Source organism: Sarcophilus harrisii, chromosome X, assembly GCF_902635505.1.
Source record: "Sarcophilus harrisii chromosome X, mSarHar1.11, whole genome shotgun sequence".
NCBI lineage: Eukaryota > Metazoa > Chordata > Mammalia > Dasyuromorphia > Dasyuridae > Sarcophilus > Sarcophilus harrisii.
In genome coordinates, this window is record NC_045432.1 from 4,513,321 (window position 1) to 4,528,265 (window position 14,945).

The 14,945-nt window shown below is 39.6% G+C and overlaps 1 long non-coding RNA gene across 1 annotated transcript; it reads right to left on the reverse strand.

Moving 5' to 3' along the window:
- Positions 1-2,983: 2,983 nt before the first annotated feature.
- LOC116420341 lies at positions 2,984-12,824 on the reverse strand. Its single transcript, XR_004230636.1, has 3 exons — positions 12,811-12,824; positions 12,605-12,607; positions 2,984-3,402 (listed from the first exon to the last, which is right to left on the reverse strand). It is a non-coding gene; the product is annotated as an uncharacterized LOC116420341 (long non-coding RNA).
- Positions 12,825-14,945: the final 2,121 nt, after the last annotated feature.

Here is a 14,945-nt window from a genome sequence, read left to right on the forward strand (position 1 = left end):
TCATTGTTGAAAAGAGCCCATCCCAGTTGATCATCACATAATTGTCCTGTTACTGTGTACATTGTTCTCTTGGTTCTGCTCACATCCCTTAGCACCAGTTTGCGCATTTATAAACATAGACTCCTCTTCCCCACATCTCTTTAAAGAGTGGGAACGTCTGGAAGGTGACTCAGTACAACCCATTAAATTAGCCTTATGACAATAACAAAGTTTGCCAGCATGCATCTCCAGACTCTGCTAAGGTGTTTTTTGTTTGTTTGCTTGTTTGTTTGTTTTTAGCAGTTCCACAACTTAGTTATCTAGCTTTATATCTGTAGTCCCAACTTGGTCAGTGCTGGGACCATAGAATACTTTGGATTTTTTTTAATCTAATATGGGAGTTAGTGATGCTATTAAATCTTCCCCAGTGTTCTTTCTAAGTGAACGCTGAGGACAAAATGGATTTAAAAGCAACTTCTTAGAACCATGTAAATACAATTATTTCCAACCCGGTCTAAATGGGTCAATCAACAGACAAAGACTGGGTCCTAGTAAATGCATTATACCATATAAATATTGCCATGATACCTAAAATGAATCCATACAGAAACAAAAGTAGAGACCAAATTGTATAATGAATATTGATGCAAAAATTTTAAAGCAGTAAAATACAAAACCTATTATTATGCAAAACACAAGAAACATTGGAATAAATGGGACTTTCCTAAACCAGTAAGTAGTATCTGTCTACAATAAAGAACTAGTGTTATTTGTAATAGAGACAAGACAGAAGAGTTTTCAATAAAAACAAAAGTAGAGAGGATATGAAAAGGACAATCTCTAAATCAGTTAATATTGATAACATGAATTTACTTTAGTATCACGTTTGAGTGTCCTTTCCTTTTGAAGACCTAAGCTAGCATAAATATCCTTTAAGTCTTAATTTCCAATTACATTTACTGAATGAATCTTTTAATAAAATTTAATAGTAGATAAGTGAGAATGAGTCTAAATATATCTTAAAAAGAAATAAAATAAAATAACCATCTTTTAGTAAGTTACTCTTTCTTTCTCAGTGAGCTAGACAGATCCCTAGCAGAAATCCTTAAAGAAACACTGAAGAAGGCTTTTCAAAAAAATTCACAGAATGATATAATAAGTTCTAAGCCAATGAAGTATTCAATTGAACAGTTGCCTTACTCTAAAATCTCCTCATTACACTCTTGACATGCCCAGCAGCTGACTGTTGTCAAACTCCCTACACCTCTGTAAAACTGATGAATCCACAACTTGTAGAGTTCTTTTTTTTCGTTATAAAATAAGCTCTGTGACCTTTCAATTTGTCATACACTATTGAGGTTTTAGCTGACTTTTTAATGGGAATTTGCTGACCTTAACATTAAATAATTTTCAACAAGAATCAAAAGTTTTTCTTTTGGAGACATAACAGATATTCACGGTCATCACTACAATTCAGTACTGTACCAGAAATGCTTGCTATAGCAGTAACTCAAAAGAAAAGAAATGGAAAGTATAAACAGCAAAGAGTCAAACAATAAAAAAAATATGATTTTTTACAGATGATATGAATGTTTACTTAGAGAACTCTACAGAATCAATTGAAACTTAAGTGAAACATTTACCAACATCAGCAAGACAGGGGAGTGTAAATAAACCCCAGCAAGTTAGTAGTATCATATAAATTACCAATAAAACCTACCAGAAAGGTATAGGAAGATAAATTCCATTGAAATTGCATATAGTATGAAATAACTACAAGTCCACCTGCCAAAACATAGATAGCAACTCAAGGAACACAGTCACTTTTTACCCAAATAAAAGCAGCTCTAGATAAGTAGAGAAATATGAATTGCTCATCGCCAGGCCACGAATGGTAATGATGCCTATCTTAATTTCCTAACACAATGCAATACACATCAAAATACCTGAGAATTTCTTGGCAACATTAAAAAAGGATAACAAAGTTCGTCCGGACAAACAAAAATTAGGGCTATCAAGGAAATTAATGGGAAAATTGGGAAGTAAAGGGCCTAGCAGTACCAGATCATAAAACTATAGCATCATTAAAAATATATTATTGAGTAAGAAACAGAAAGACTGACCATAGGAACAGATTAGGTATACAACATACAGGAGCAAAAGAGCACCTCATTCATTTATTTGACAAACCTAATAATCTCAGCTATGGGAAAATTCATAATTCAATAAAAACTGCTGGGAAAAGTGGCAAGTAGTCTAACAGAATCTCAGGTTAGAAAAAGGTTTCACAGAAAAGACAAAGGGAAGCTGAAAATGGGTATATTCCTTAGATGTATTGGCTAACATCATAAACAGAGAAGCACAGAAGAAAATGGGAAAGAAATCATGACCAAGCAAATGACAGACAGGTTCAAAAGAAGCAAAATGGACAATCTAGCTTACATAAAATTCAAAAGCTTTTCCACAGACAAAATCAATGCAGCTAAAACTAAAAGAGAAGTGAGAAGTTTGGGGAAGCAACATAGTCCATAACGTTTTTCAATGAATCATTCTGCACATACTTTACCCAATGTGAATTTACCCATCTCAGCTCTTGTCTTTTCATCAGGAATGTTTCAGCGGCCTCTATTTCATTAAATGGCCAATTTTTCTCTTGTTGTGCTTCCCCAGAGAGGAAGCCTGTACTAAGTGGAATGTTCCCAGAACGAGTGTCTCCTGCCACAAAGATCTTGTCCGCTGAGTGATGTCAGTCTAGATGTGTTTCCATAGAGAGCAATCCTGAAGTAACTGGTGTAAGACAGAAACTGGAAAGCCTCTCTGGGCAAAGGAACCGACCTTTATTAAGGGAAACAAGGTGAGATCTCAGACCGTACTGGACGGAATATAGAGCCCACCCTTGTTTCTCTCAAAGGTTGGTTTCTTTGCCCAGAAGCCCTTCCCAGTCTCTCTCTTACACCAAAATGTTCCCAGAGAGAGTGTCTTCCTCCACAACTGTCTTTTCCTCTGAGTTCTGAGAGTAGAGGTGCTTCCCCCGAGAGGGTAGTAACTAAAAGGTTCTCATAGATTGTGTCTTCACCCATCAGTATCTCATCTACAGAATATTCAGACATTAGATGCGCTTCCCCTGAGAGTAAGCCCGTAGTAAGTGAAAGGTTCTCAGAAAGATTATCTCCTCCATCCACACGTGTCTTTTCCTCAGAATCTTCAGAGATTAGATGTTCTTCCCCTGAGAGGGTAGTAATTGGAATGTTTTCAGAACGACTGTTTCCATCTACAAGTGTGTTGTCTTCTGTGTGTTCAGAGATTAGATGTGCTTCAACAGAAAGCAAGTCTTCAATAACTGGACTTTTTCCAGAAAGATTATCTTCCACCACAAATATCTTTTCCTCTCTGGATTATATAGTTGTGTTGATTTTTTCATTCCTAAAATCCCTGTTGTGCCCTGACTACTTGTCCGGCACAGGGCTTGGTTCTGTGGAGAGGGAAAGGGAGAGAATGAGACAGAGGAAGAGAGGATGAAGGGAGGAGCACCAGAAGTGCTGTCTCAGCTCGGCTCCAGAACTCACTGAGTTTTGCCCATGCTTCCTGCCCCTACACCTCAGTCACCAACGAACACTGCTTTTCGATAACAGCATCTTTACCGGTTCACAGAAGGAAGTGAGGGTGGGTAAGGCCATTTTTGGCAGAATGGAAGGAACTTGGACTGGGAGCCCAAGAGGCCCAGGTGCAAGTTCTGCCTCTGTGTCTGATGACCTGTGTGGCCCTGGGAAGGTCACTTAGGCCTCTGAGCGTCCTTTCCCAGATCATAAAATGAGAAAGTTCCATTTCAGAACCTCTGCGATCTTTTCAGCACCAGGTCTATATTCCTGTGCATGCCTGTAGCAGTCACTTCTCTGTGGACCTCAGATTCTCCAGCTGTAAACTGAATAGGTTGTATATGTACCCTTTGATATCCCTTGAAACTGTCAATGTAAAACCTTCCCCAGGATCTTTAACAAATCAGCTTTGTAAAAAGGGGGACATTGAACCATATGGTTTCTGAGGTCCCTCCCATCTCTAGATCTAGGGACCGGTGGATCCCCTGAAGGCCTAAAAGCCCTGTGTGGAGAAAGAACCAGGGCCACAGGTACACACCACACGTTTGAGAATGCTGGTAGTGCCTGAAGGACAAAGACAGCTTGGTTCAGAATGGAGTGCACCCGAAGGAGAGGGAAAGAGAACAGGGTTCATGGGCAATGAAAGCCCGAGAGACTGAGTTTCTGGGTAATGAATCATCAATGTATTAATTAGACTAGCTGAGGATCACTAAATTGATGACCCCCGAGACCAAACACCAAATCTTTGGAAAAGGAGGAGTCCCTGATTGGCGAAAACCAACCCTCACAGGTCAGGAGTTGATGAGGGGGAGGCAGGTACAGGCCTGAGGAGGTGGGCTTGGGCTGCTCTTCTTCCTGCTTGAAGAGGACTAAAATGACCTCGCCATGTCAGTGTCGAGTTAGTGTTTATGGCTTCTGTGGCTAAACGTCTTCCGCTCCTGCTGCGGAGAACATGGCTTCATCATGAACCTCAGCCGCTTCTAGCAGCTTGGAGGAAGGAAGGTACCCAGGCCACTCTGTCTGGGCTTCCCCTTCACTGCTGCCGAGTCTTCACCTGTATCAGATGACTTCTGATGGGACAGAAACTTTGGCAGATAACCGGGATGTCGATGGTGTCCTCTGAATCCTTATTGACACAGAAGGAATTCAGTCCCCTCCCTTGCATAAATTTAGGGCATTATTTGAAACAAGAGGCAGGCTTTGATATGAGATGGCTGGCTAAAAAGGCAATATCTGGATTCGAAACAAGACAGGGACCTCCCTTGTATATATAATCTACTCCTCTCTGGCCTCAAACTTTCACTAGAATTCAATATTCTGCAGGTGGAGCCAACATGGTGGAGTGAAGATAGGGAGTCACCTGCGTTCTCTCCCAGACCCTGGCGCACCTTTAAACAATGACCTCAACACATTTAGAGCATCAGACGCCACAAAAAAATGGACGTGGACAATTGTCCAGCTTGTGGAGGCTTGGGAGGTTGGCAGGAGGAGTCTATTGCATCAGTGTGATTCTGGAAAGCAATGTCAGGTGCGGGTTGTTCCACCACAGGCCCTGCCTCAGGAACCCAGGTAGTGGGAGCCATCTTTAGACCCTCGGCCCACAGAGGCCACAGACACCCCAGCAAGCAATGTTTGGCTTCCTAGGGTATGAGTGGAACCTCCACCAAGGATGGAGCTTTAGGAGCCCCTGAATTAACAGCAGTCACAGCAGTTCTGTGCTAGGACCCAAACACAAATAACAGTGGCTTCAAGAGACCTCAGCTCACAGGGGCCGAGGGGTGGGGGACAGCTGGTCAGATGCTGATTGCAGGGACCCCTAGGCTTGCACTGTGGCAAAACTCTGTTGCTTTATCCTTACTCAGATCTGGGCAGCAGTGCTGGCTCATACTGCAGGTCCCTAGAAGGATCTCTGAAAACAGCTCCCCCAAATGCCTGAAGCCTTAGGGCTTGCACCCTCAACCCTGGAAATAGTCCTACTTTATCAAAGGGCTAAAAGCCGTGTAATGGCCTAGGGAGGTGAACAAACCAAAAAAGAAACTAGCACCGCAGAAAGTTACTGTGGTGACAAGGAAGCTCAAATTACATAATCAGACAATGATAACAAAATCTAAGCTCCTACATCCAAAGCCTCCAAGACCAATAAGAATTGGACTGATGCCATAAAGGAACTCAAAAGGGATTTTGAAAACCAGGTAAGAAAGAAGAGGGAAGAGAAATCAGAGTGATGCAAAGGGAAAAACTAAAAGTTAATGAACAAAAGAATGCCTTAATAAGTAAAACTGGCCAAATGGGAAAAGGAGGGACAGAAGCCCACTGGGAAAAATGATTCCTTAAAAATTAGAATCAGGCAAATGTAAGCCAACAACCTTATGCAAAATCAAGATACAACAAACACAAAACAATGAAAAACTAGGGGGGAAAGTGAAATATCTCACTGGAAAAACACCTGGCCTGGAAAGGAGATCCAGGAGATACAAGTTTAAAATTATTGGTCTACCTGAAAGCCATGATCAGAGAAAGATTCTGGACATCATCTTTCAAAAAAATTATCAAAGAAAATTGTCCCGATATTCTGGAGCCAGAGGATTAAATACATATTGAAAGAATCCATCAATCACCTCCTGAAAGAGATCCCAAGATGAAAACACGCAGCAATGTTATAGCCAAATTCCAGAACTTCCAGGTCAAGGAGAAATATTGGAAACATCTACAAAGAAACAACTCAAGTGTAGTGGAGGCACAGTCAGGTCAACGCAAGATTAACAGCTTCTACATTAAAGATGTGAGGGCACAAAATATAATATTTCTGAGAAGAATGGAGGTATGATTACAACCAAGAATCACATACCCAGCACGACTGGGTATGATTGTATAGGAGAAAAGATGGGCATTCCCAAGCCCATCTTCCCCAAAAGAAGCATTCCCCAATTCATAAATTGTTATGGGCCAGAACTCTGAACTTCAAACAAGTGGCTAAATCAGTGGAATTGATAGAGACAATGATTTAACATGGTTCAGTATGGTTGATTTAATCCTACAACAAATAATGGTTTCCTAGTTATATAACGACTGGTTTATACTGAGTGTAGACATATAAGCTCAGAGCCTCAGCCAGGATTCATTTCGGAGAGCTTCAGAAGCCAGAGAAGGCAGGAAGGAGATCAAATTCTCAGAACCAAGGAGAGAGGGAAGCCTCTAAGAAAACTAGCCGAGCCCAAGTGAAGGAGAGAGGACTTTGAAGGAGACAATAAAGGATTTGGACTTTAACACCTGGCTACACTTGTGGGGATTACTGAACTGAAACAAAGGCTGCTCCCAAGACCTCCAGAGACCTCCAAGAAAACCCAAAAGAGAACATTACAATAAATGATCAAAAGATATAATCTATGTCCACAGGTTATAAAAACATGCATATATATTGGCCTGAAAATACCACCACTAGGCCTGAATCCCAAAAGGGATTTTACAAAAAGAACCTACATGTACAAAAATATTGATAACAGCTCTTTTTTCAGAGCACAGATTTGGCTCTTGAGAGGTTGCCCATTAATTACAGAACAATTGAATACTTTTTCCCATGAATTTTTGAAGGAATATTATTGTTCTATAAGATATTATGTGCAGAATACTCTCAGAAAAAAGCTAGAAAGTCCTCCCTGAGCTCAAGCCCAGTGAAATGTATTGTGTGCATAGTAATAAGAAGTGGTGAGATGATAAGTTGTGAATGACTTTGCTATTCTCAGCACTACAATACATATGATGTGGTATCTCAGTTGCTTTAATTTTCATTTTTCTAATCAATAATGTTTTAGAGCATCTTTTTATATAACTTATAGATGGCTTGAATTTCATCATCGGAAAATTGTCTATATCCTTTTACCATTTATCAATTGGGGAATTGTTAGGATTCTTACAAGCTACTAAGTGGAATTGAGGAGACAGTGGCTTAATCTAGGTTTGCACTGATTTAATCCAACAACAAATAATGGTTTTCTAGTGATACAATGATTGGTGTATACTCAGTGTGGGACATATAAGGAGGAACTGTCAGGGCCAGAAAAAAGTAAGTGCACTAGAAGCTTTCTGAGGCTGAGACAGATTCATTCCATCTTCCACCTTTGCTGTGGCTGAAAGCTCAAGTACAGACCTTTGGATTTGGAGGCATTTGGAGGAAGCTAGAGGCGGAAGCGGGCAGAGTCAAAGGACTAGCGGCAGGAGCTCTCAGAACCAAGGAGAGAGATAGGCCTCTAAGGAAGCTAACCAGGCCCAAGGAAAGGAGACAAAACTTTGAAAGAGACAATAAAGGATTTGGATTTTAATCCCTGGCTGCACTTGTGATTACTGAACTGAAAGGAAGGCTGCCTCCAGCAGCCCCCCAAGAAACCTGCTCCCAGAGAATATTATATTTTAGAGAAGAATATCACAGGGAATGACTTCTATTCTTATAAATTTGACACAGTTCTTTATATATTTTAGAAATGAGACCTTCATCAGAAATACTGGCGGTGAAGATGTTTTCCCAGCTTTGTACTTCTCTTTTAATTTTGTTTCTGTTGATTTTGCTTGTGCAAAAGCTTTTTAATTTAACATAATCAAAATTTCCTTTTTACCTTTCATAATGTTTTTTTGCTTCTTTGGTTATAAATTCCTACCTTCTCTAAAGATCTGATAGGTAAATTATCCCCTGTTCTCCAAATTTGTTAATGGTGTCATCCTTTATGCCCAAATCATGTATGCATTTTGACTTTATTTTAATATAGGGTGTGAGATATAGGCCCATGCCAAGTTTATCACAAATTATGGTACATTTTTCATCAAATATTGAGTGCTTATTCCAGAAGTTAGAGTTTGGGGGTTTAGTAAATACCAGATTGCTATAGACCTTGATTCTTGCGGCATGTGTATCTAATCGATTTCACTGATCCACCACTATATTTCTTAGCAAATACCAAATGGTTTTGATAACTCCTGCTTTATAATATAGTTTTAGGTTTGGTACCATTTAGTCACCATCCTTTGTATTTTATTTTTCATTAATTCCCTTGATATTCTTGACCTTTTGTTCTTCCAAATGAATTTTATTGTTTTTTTCAATATTTCAGTATTTCAACAATATTTAGGGTGCACGTATGTTTGTGTGTGTATGCATGTGTGTGTACAAGAGAGAGAGACAGAATCAGAGACAGAGACTCTCAAACATTTTCTCAGGACAAGTAAACTTTTAATTTGTAAATACAAAGCAGAATTATTTACTACACATTTCTTTCATGAAAATTAAATATTTGCTTTTTTTTGGACACGCTTATTTAACACTTTCAAAATCTTAAATCATTTCTAAAGACAAGTAAATGAAGCCATTAGTTTAAAAAAATGAGGGTTGAATGTTCTTATACTTTGGAATTTAATTAGGATACATTGGAATAGTGAAACAGCATGGCTAGAGATTAGAGAACTTCTCTCAATATGAAGAACATCTGAGCTACAATTCTAACAGCTCTGACATTTAAGTCAGTTAAGTCTTAATGCCCCAGGAAATTTTCTAGGCTTATTCAGGCACCAGGTACTGGCAGAGGGAGTTTCTTACTTTGAGTTCCCTAGAGCCCATCTTCTTAAGCTGTGGGTGGTGACCCCATGTGTTTGCAGTTCTATGCAACAAAGATGTCTTGGTTCACTTCCAGGGATATATAGTTGTATACCCATAGTAGGAAGCTGGAACTCTATTAGGAAAAGTGGAAAGGAGCACTTCTTCAAGAAAGAGGAATTTGTTTGAGAAGTATTCAGAAAACATAATATTGCTTTTAGATAGCATATACTTTCAAAGGGCTGACCAACTATATTCCAAAAGCAAAGGCAACTTTGTAATGTCTGGGATAGCTTTCTGGAGGTCCTCCGGAAGGGCCTTGGTCTCAGCAGGATAGTCACCATGAAAATGGACAAGAATAGAGTCCAAAGTCTTTCTTGTCTCCATAGTCTGTGTCTGTCATGGTCTGAACCAGTCTCCTCCAGCAGTCTGACAGTCTGACAGTCTCAACCAGTCTCAGTCTGAGTCTGACTTTGTCCTCAGTTCTCTCAGCCCTTTAATACCTTATTACAATTACATCATTACAGTATACTGAGTATAAGCCAATCTAGAGTGATTATATCATTATATCAAACTAGAGTGACTATATCATTATATCATACTAGATATATGTGAGCTAGAGAACCATTATCTCATCAATTCCATTGAGTTAACACCTTGTTTCAAGTATCCTTCTTCAGAGTTCTGGCCCTCTACATAATTTCCCAGAGAAGATTTCATGCTCAGGTCAGTAGGGCTCCCCTGTGTTAAACATCAGTGCTGCTATTTGCCCCTTGTCCTTGAGGCTCAAGCTGCATTCACAAACAGGCCTTCAGGGTGATTTGAGAAATGTGGAGCCCATTGAAGAATTGGGCAAGGGGGGAGGGAATCTCTTGCAGTTGCTATGGAAGCAGCATGGAAATTCAGGTCATGCCTTAAGAAGGGCCCCTAGGAACATGTGGAGCAGCTTATTGGTTCCTCTCTTTATACCAACCTCCATATCTAAATGGAATTTCTCCCCTCAAAACTATTCCATTTAATGGCTATGTTACATTAGGCCATTCATTGAGCTTTTCTGTGGGCCGTTTCCTCATTTGTAAAATGATTGGGTAAGAGTAGATAGACTCAAAGGTCCCTTACAGCTCTAAAAGTTTTTTGTTTTCAATAATGTCATTTAATGAACGGATTTTCATTCTAGCTCATTCATTAAAGGGAACAAGGGAAATTAAAATAATTTTTTTGTATAATATTCTACTCTTTGTGGAGATCAATGCAATGTAAAAGAATTACTTTTCAACCCATTCTTAGGAGGGTTTGAAAACTATCCAAAAAAAGGAAAACAAAATTGAAAAAAAGACCAAGCTGTGCAAAAATATGTATAGTTCTGTATAAATAGGTAGAAAATTGAATAGTACAGATAGGCTCCATAAATGACCATATATTAATAGAATTAAATTGTCATTTAAAAAAAACAACCATATAAGAATACACACATACACACACACACACACACACACAAAGTATACCTACAGAAAATGACTTAAAGTAAGGTTAGCAAAACCAGAACTCTATGCACATTGACTACAATATTACAAAAAGGAAGGAAAAGAAGGAAAGAAGAAAGAAATAAATTTATGTTAACATTGCTGTGAGTCGGAGGGGAGCACCCTGGGGGAGGCCTTACTCTCGGAGGTAGAGTCAGATTCATTCCAACTTTCACCTTTCATTAATCTTTGGGGTAGAAAAGAGGCTTTTTTACTTCATTGTTCTCCTCAGAAGATGAACCCCAGTCTTCCCCATCCCCATGTTATGTTACTTTGCTTTGGTTCTTTGTTATTTGCCTGTTTTTAATTGAGAACTATTAATGTAAGTATCCCTAAATCCTGGGATAGAGGGATGCTACCTCTAGCTTCCTTCTCTGAACTGGAACTCCAGACTAAAAAGATCAACCTCAACTAGTACTAGCACACAGTAATCTGCCCTGCTTTTTGCATTCACCAGGTGTGCTGATTCCTTCTCACCCAAGGCATCAGCACAGCTGGGCCCTTTCAGTCTAATCAGCTGAGGTTCGCTCTGGACTCCAGATCCTTGATTCTTTTCAAGGTTTAAGTGGTAGGGTTTGTGGGTGCTTACTGAGGCTCCAGCCAAACCCTGCTAGCCCCAGCACTCTGGCTGGCTGTTTCTGCTAAGCTAGCCTGGAGTTGTACCCTTAACTTTGGTTAAAACTCCGTCTCTGGCCTTTCTTTGGGTCTTGGGTTGTCCCAAGGATGTCTCACATGTGCAAAAATGTCTGTGTGAAGTGTTCTTTTGTTTTCACAATCTATGTGTTCACCCTTAGGCATAAATCTCTGTTGTTTTGTGGGAATAATCTAGAGAGCTTGAAATTTTCTGACCTACTCTGCTACTCTCCCAGAATCCTCCCTCAGTTTTATTTTCTTGGAACGTCTAGAGCAGTGTTCTTGTATAACTACACACTCTGTTGTGGTAGTAAAGATTTCTGTTCCTTCTGTTCCTCTGGGAGGAAGATATTGCTTCTTGGATGATGAGAGTTAATTTTCTTGAAATATTAGGTGACTTCCGGCCAAGATGGCGAGGAGGCACACAGCTGTGCGCTCCACATTTCTCTCCAGAATCCATCTCATTACAGCCTCTGAATTAATGCCTGACTGAAAAAAAAAAAAAACTTCACAATTAGTTACCAGAGAAGACATCCCTTGAGATTCGCCAGGAAAAACTCTGTTTTGCTCGAGGCGGGACGGTTTAGATCGGGCACAGGCTGAGGGCAGCAGCAGCAAGAGCTCAACAGGCAGCTCACAGCCGAGCAGACCGGAGGGTTGGGGTCATGATCTCCAGCTGTCTCTATGGGGAGAGCTTCGCTACAGGATTGGATACTTTGCCCTGGCAACAAGAGTCAGTAGCCCAACGAAGCTAAAAAACACCGAGGTTGAAGAATACAACCCCAAACAGCTGGAGTTCCTTGGGACCAGCCACCCCACCCCACAGTGTCTCCAGCACGGCTCTTGGAGGTCTCAGGCGCAGGCACAGCACAGTCCTGCTGGTGCCTCCCACTGCCCCACGGTCTGTGGGGAGGCTGGGTAGCATACGCAGCCCCTCCCCAAAAAGCAGATTCCATTGAGGGGTTTCTTCCTTTTTTCTTTTCAGTTTGTCTCCTGATTCTTCTCTGACAATGAGCAAAAAGTTTTTCTTTATTTAATAGCCTTTTATTTACAGGATATATGCATGGGTAACTTTACAAACCTGGATAATAAGCTATAGCCACCCCCCTTCCTTGCCATTAGGACAGAAAGAAAATCGAGTTTAGAAAAGAGCCAAGGAAAAACCTTGAAGCTCTGACCCCCTTTACATTCCACTGGGTCATAAACTCCAAGTGCATTATCTCAATCCTTGCTAGGATAATTCTCCCTCCTTTTGAGTATTTCCCCAAGCCTTGCTGTCTCCTGTCCTCGACCTTCTTATCTTGACCCCTGTCCTTGAAATTCAAGATTAAGTTATGATCCTTTCCTGGAATTAGGCTTGTCCATCTTCTCAGTGTTCTTCCCCCCTTATCTGGCTTTGGTTCCCCTCTAAGATTCTATACTCAGGTTATGTATTCTGTTTGCAAACCCTAGTTAGCTAAAACTCTATGTAAGCTCTCTGCCTCAGGTTTATCTGCACTGAATGCTTTGGACAAGAGTCCCATTTGGTCAGCTAGCTAAAACTCTCCACATTAAAGATTTTTTAAAAATCTCGACTGGCCTCTGTTTCTCTGGTATTAAAATATCTTGTTAAAAGCACTTTTAATTTGTTGGTGCATTGTTCTTTCCATTTATATTGTGGTTCATGTGCAAAAATGTTTGTGGCAGCCCTTTTGTAGTGGCCAGAAACTGGAAACTGAGTAGATGCCCATCGATTGGAGAGTAGCTGAATAAATTGTGGTATATGAATGTTATGGAATATTATTTCTCTGTAAGAAATGACCAGCAGGATGAATACAGAGGCCTGGAGAGACTTCCATGAACTGATGCTGAGTGAAATGAGCAGAACCAGGAGATCATCATACATGGCAACAAGACTGTACGGTGATCAGTTCTGATGGAAGTGGCTCTTTCCAACAATGAGATGATTCAGACCAGTTCCAATTGTTCAGGGATGAAGAGAGCCATCTACACCCAGAAAGAGGACCATGGGACCTGAGTGTGGACCACAACATAGCACACTCACTCTTTCTTTTAATGTCTGCTTGCATTTTGTTTTCTTTCTCAGTTTTTTTTTTCCTTCTTGATCCAATCTTTCTTGTGCAGCAAGATAACTGTATAAATATGTATACATATATTGGATTTAACATATTTAACATGTCTTGGACTACCTGCCCTCTAGGAGAGGGTGTGGGGGAAGGAGGGAATAATTTGGAACAGAAGGTTTTGCAAGGGTCAGTGTTGACAAATTACCCATGCATATGTTTTGTAAATAAAAAGCTTTAATGAAATAAAAAAAAATAAATTGTTGTGGTTACCATGCATATATGCTATTTTCATGGCTCTGCTTACTTCATTTTGCATCACTTCACAAAGAGCATTCTGTACTTCCCTCAACTCACCACTCCCATCATTTCTTAAAGCCCAATAGTAGATCCCATTACCTTCCTGTTCCGTTTCTAATTAAGCAAGCATTCCCTAGTCATTGAGCACTTACTCTGTTTGTAATTCACATCTGTCTCAAAAAGTGTTGTTGTAAATATTTTGGAATATATGGGGACTTTTCCCTTGTTAATGGCTTCCCTGGGGTATAAGTCCACCAATGGAGTCTTTGTTTTAAAAGCTATGGACATTTTTATTACTTTCTTAGATAATTTCAAATTGCTTTTTAAAATGTTTGTGTCATTTGACAGCTCTACCAACAAGATATTCATTTACCTATTTTCCTACACCCCCTCCACTTTTGACATTCCATTTGGGGTTCTTTTGTGTGCTGATTTGCAGAGGATGAGGAGGTTTTAACAGTTGTTTTGATTCGTATCACGCATCCTTAATGATTTGGACCATTTGTTTCATGAGGTTTTCAGTAATTTGCAATTATTTTAAGAAGTATTTTTGTATATGCGTTCACTATTTTTCAAAGGAGGAGTTGCTATGTGTCTATGCACATTCATAATTCATAGAAATATATGTATATATAGGCATATACATTTATATGCAGTTGTTTATAAACCTTGTATGTTAAACCTTTATCCGAGTGATTTTTTTTCCATTTGAACACTTTGCTTCTTATCATAGAAGCGTGCATCCTATTTGTACAGAAGCCTTTCAGTTGTAATAATCACTGTTATCAATTTTGTAATTTCTGATTGTCTTCATCGCTTATTTGGTCAAGAATATATTTCTTACACATAACTGTGAGAAGCACATGATTTTAGTCTCATGATCTTTTATATCAAGGTGATATATTCACTTTGACACTACTGTCCTGGGTCTAGGCTAATTTCTTTCTCTCTTTTTTTTTTTTGAATTAGTATTATTATTATTATTATTTGCTGAGGCAATTAGAGTTAAGTGACTTGCCCAGGGTCACATAGCTAGGAAGTGTTTAATTGACTGAGATCAGATTTAAACTCAGGTCTTCCTGATTTCAGGACTGGTGCTCTATCCACTGTGCCATCTCGCTGCCCCTGTCTAGGCTAATTTCTGTCAGCGTACTTTCCAGTTTTCCTCCCAGTTTCCATCAAATATGATATTTTATTTTTTAGGTAACTTATGGTTCTGAATGTATGAAAAAATATGTTACTGAGATCTAGTTTTTTGTTTTTCCTTTTC